General features: G+C 38.8%; 1 protein-coding gene across 1 annotated transcript in view; it reads left to right on the forward strand.

The window, feature by feature from the left end:
• Sms (spermine synthase) overlaps positions 1 to 1,896 on the forward strand; it is a 39,695-nt gene extending 37,799 nt beyond the window's left edge. Inside the window, exon 12 of the mRNA XM_033760359.1 lies at positions 1,715 to 1,896. The gene's annotated coding sequence lies outside the window, so the exon portion shown is untranslated. The remainder of the gene's footprint in view (positions 1 to 1,714) is intronic.
• Positions 1,897 to 4,890: the final 2,994 nt, after the last annotated feature.

Here is a 4,890-nt window from a genome sequence, read left to right on the forward strand (position 1 = left end):
TACCAGAGATCAAACTCAGGACCGTGTGCTTGCCAGGTAGGTGCTGTGACGCTAAGTTACATCCCTAGCCCTTGAATGGTATTTTTAATGCACATACATTTTTATTTTAATGTTGTGAAATTTCTCAGTGTTTTCTTTATAATTTGTGGTTATTATGCCCTGTTTTAAAAACTTTTCCCTAGACTGATTTTCCATATATATTTTTTTCAAAGTTAAAACTTTTCATTACCATAATTAAGGCTTTCATTTATCTGACAGTATTCCTTTATTTTTCCTCTTGGTAGAATGTGAGGAAGGATTTTATTATTTTTGTTTTTGTTGCTGTTTTACAGTAATGGGGCTTGAACCCAGGACCTTCACACTGAGCTACATCCCCAGCCAGCCATTCATTATGTATGTATGTATGTATTGAGACAAGGTTTTGCTGTGTACTTTAGGGCTGGTCTTTGACTTACTATGTAGTCAAAGTTCAGCCCTTGCTGGCCTTGAACTCACCATGATCCTCCTGCCTCAGCCTCCCAGTTGCTGGGATTACAGGCATGTACCACCACACTCTACCTTTTAATTTTTTTTTTCTTTTTTGGTACCGGGATTGAACTCAGGACCTTTGGCTTGTGAAGCAGGCAGCAGAACCACTGAGCTAAATCCCTGGCCGTTTTTAACTTTTTGAAACAAGATCTTATTATAAGTTTCCCAGGCTGGGGTCAAACTCAAGATCCTCCTGCCTCTGCCACCCGAAATGCTGGGATTATAAGTGTGTGCCACCATGCCCAACTTTTTATTGTTTTAGGCATATTATATACTATGAGTTGTAAGAATATTTTTCCCTTGTGATCAGCACTTGCCCCTGTACCTTTGATTAAATTGTCTATTCACCCTCAGTGATTGAAATGCGTTTGCTGTCCTGTATCAAGTCATTCATTTATGTATGAGCAATAGCTTTTTTGGACTTTGAAAAAGTTGATGGGGCTGTGCTAAAAATGTACTTAAAGAAAGATATACAGATGGCTACAGAATGATAACAGATAATATTTTATGTTAGAATGTTACAGAAATGTTGATCAAGGTCTAGCTGAAATTATTTCCTGTGGTAGCCCACTGTTTTGTTTGTTTGTTTATTTATTTATTGTAGTGGGGATTGAACTCCGGACCTTGCACTTGGGAGGCAGGCGGTGGCACCACTGAGCTAAATCCCTGGCCCTGTATTTTATTTTTAAACATTGACCTTGGGCATTTAAATTAGCAGCTAAGTTATATGGAGTTACTGTAGGTAGCACAGTACTTGAAGACACTGAATAGTGTATTTTCTCAAATGTGATGGTTTTACTTAAGATTGTTAAATTTGTGGACAGAGCATTACAGCATTCAGAATATAGGCACACACACACCAAAATGAAACAGGAAAGAAGTATATCGTAGGATAAATTCAAATATTAGTAAATGTGTGCTATGGCTTGGATACAGTGGCCCCCAAAGGCTCATGTGTTGGAAGCTTGGTCCTCAGTGTGGTGATGTAGAGGGTGGTGGGAAGCGATGAGGCCTTTGGGGGTGCTGTCCTTAGGAGGGATTAATGCTTGTCTGCTGGAGTAAGTGAGGTCCTGAGCGAAAGAGTCAGCCTGATCCCTGACTTTCTCTGGCTTTGTGTCTTGCCGATTGATCTCTCCTCTCACACGTGCTTCCCCCTGTTGCTGTCACCATGATGTGATGTAACCAGAAGGTTCTCATCTGAGTGGAGCAGAAGCCAGCACCACTGGAACCCCAAAACTGTAAGCTAAATGATCTTTTCTTTATGAAGTACCAGCCTCCACTAGTTTGTTATAGAAATTGAACATGGGTTAATACAATGTTAAGCCAGGCCCCACGTACCACCTTAGTAAAGAAATATTACTTGGATTTTTAATGGCCAAGCAATTAAATGCATGTGGTTTTCTTTATTCATATCTTATAGCCTATCTATTGCCAAATGTGGTCAGAGTCAGCCCACAATATTAAAGCATATTTGAGAAAGGGTAGCTGAAATAGAAAAAGAAAAAAGCAGTAACAGCCATATTGTGTTGATTACTTAGTTCAGCCTGTCTGAACGATTCCCTTCTAAGTATTTCCAGAATCCTGTGTCTTTTTAACTTGACCTTTAAAAATAACCTTGAATATAGTGCAGTGTTGTACTGTTTCTCAAAATAAGGCCAAGGCTAGTCTGCTGATGATTATAAAATGTAATTATAACAAAGTATCTTAAAATGATTTCACAAGGGCATGACTTGTCTGTCTTGTCTTTGCCACTGAGTTCAGTAAGTTCTTCATATGCCATTTCCCACTAAGTTACATTTGGATGGAATCATGCAGGGTGTGTGTGTGTGTGTGTGTGTGTGTGTGTGTGTGTATTTTGCACTACTGGGGATTGAATCCAGAGCTACATCTCCAGCTCTCTTGTATTTTAAGACAGGCTCTTACAAAGATATTCAGAGAGTTGGGATCACAAGCATGTGCCACCACACATAGCTCATCTGGGATCTTATATTTGGACTTTGTGGGTCTCAGATTCCAAAATTTGTAAAGATGATGCACTGGGATAATACACTACTATGGGCAATAGACTATGATATTCTTTATGCCAAAAGTAACTCAGTACAAGTTGAAATTCCCTTATCCAAAATGCTTGGGACTAGTCATGTTTCAGGCTTTGGATTTTTGAATGTTTGCATTTACATAAAGAGATACCTTGTGGATGGGACTTAAATCTAAGAATGAAATTTGTATATCACATACAATTTGTACACAGTCTGAAAGTAATTTACAATATTTTTAGCATACCTGCATTTTGACTGCTCCCTGTCACATGATTTCGGGTGTGGAATTAATTTTTCCTGAGGTGTCATGTCAGTGCTCAAAAAGTTTTCAATTTTGGAACATTTTGGATTTCAGATTTTGGATTAGAGATGCACCATCTATGATACATGGTTTACGAGGACGACATAGTGATCATTTATTTGTTCAGTAGCATCCCAGGTATTTCCTGTATACCAAGCCCTCATGTGGGTACTGCAGGAACCAAGCTGACTGCAGACTCATGCATAGCCCACAGTCATACTTGGGGAGAGTAACTCAGAGATGAAAATCTGTGAACTAGTGCTTCATGAGCCTGCATGGTGCATTCCAGGGATGTTGAGAATGTACAAGTAAAAATCTGAAATGGCCAAAAAAAAAGGGACAGAGGAGGAAGAAGTGAATGAGTGCTTTTTAAGCACTCAAACGGAAACTCTGATGGTTAGTTGGAAGACACAGTTAAGGGAGAGCTGTATATTTTCCAGGTTCCTTTCTTTTCTTTTTTTATTCATCATCGTTTCAGATAGAAATGTTTAAGGGAAACAGCAGGGAAGGGCTGCCAGGAACATAGCAATTTGGTTTACCAAGATCATTATATTTAGTACTTTAATGTCTAGCTTTTGAGGTGGGGGTGAAGGGTGTTGAATTTAAGAAAAAGTAAACAGTTTTTCTTAATTATATCATACCATGGGACTTGGTGTTCAAACTCAAACAAAAATAATGCAGTCTTTTCACCATTGCAGGAATATTGGTGATTAAATAGAATTAATCATCTGAGTGGTTATGATTGGGAGTTATTACAGTTAAAAAATGCTAAGCTTTTGAGACGAGCAGTAAACTCTAAATGGAATTAATGGCTGATAATATCAGGGAGGCAGTCTATTTTGTAATGTATTTATCACCTCCTTAGGAAGACAGATGATCTTTTCTGTTTGTGTAATATATTACATTTTTGAAATTCATATATCTTCTGTTGTATTTTATATAATAATAACCCAATAAAACGTTCTTATAATTTGACATGTTGAAAAACATTGTCTCCTTAACGAAATAAACTTGCATAAATTACTTTAAGAACCCATAACTGAGGTCTTCTTCTTTTTTTGCTTGAGCTGTCAGGGCCCTCAGTTGCAGTACGTAGCTCATTTCCAATACCTGAGACTTATTTCTCTGCTTACAAAAACATTCCTGTAGTTTAAATCTATTTGGTTAGGCTGGATGGGAAAGGATTTACTATCACATGTTATATGTAAGGAGCTACAGTTTTGCTCTCAGCCCTGGGCAAGAGGTGCCCTATCTTGGGTGGTCCTGGCTTCAAGAAGGTGCCACACTGATGAAGACCCCTCACCATGGGTCAAGGGGCTTCATTGCCAAGGGGTTGTACTTGTGTCTCCCTTTAAAATAGAGTTTGTATCCCCAGAACTCAAAACTTCCTTTCCAAACTTGTGCAGAGTCCAAATCTGGGACTTGAGCTGCTCTTTCTCTGTTGATCATTTTATTCTTCTGAGGGAAGACTGCCTGGGCTGCTGAGGGTGGTGGTGGTGAATGAATAGGGATGGGGTGGGCTGAGGGCCAGGCCCAGCTCTCAAAGATGTTTCTGCCTGAGACTTTTTGGCGTCAGAATTCTGAATTGACACTTGGCTTTCCACGAAGGCATGAAGTATATTTGCAAGGTAGAAGAATAAAATGTATTTGATTTCCTAGGTGGTGGCCTGATTCAGAGTTTCAAATGATATGTAACTGGACCTCTTTTTGTAGTCTTGTCTCACACCCAACAATGTAGGAGTGGGATTAAGGCACTATATAACAGTTTTTTAAAAATGTGGACAGTATTAGGCTCTATCACCAACATTGAAAATGTGGACAGTGAGTACTTATTAATCTGTGCTTGGAAAAATAATGCAACTATTATATTATGTCAAATGAGGTCTTTTAGAATTGGAAATTTTCTGGGATTAGCTCAGTGGTTCTGCTGCCACTGCCTGCCTCACAAGCCCAAGGGCCCGAGTTCAATCCCCAGTACCAAAAAAAAAAAAAAAAAGAAAAATTTCGAATGCTTTACAAAAT

Source organism: Fukomys damarensis, unplaced genomic scaffold (assembly GCF_012274545.1).
Source record: "Fukomys damarensis isolate Sample0158 unplaced genomic scaffold, DMR_v1.0_HiC HiC_scaffold_39, whole genome shotgun sequence".
NCBI lineage: Eukaryota > Metazoa > Chordata > Mammalia > Rodentia > Bathyergidae > Fukomys > Fukomys damarensis.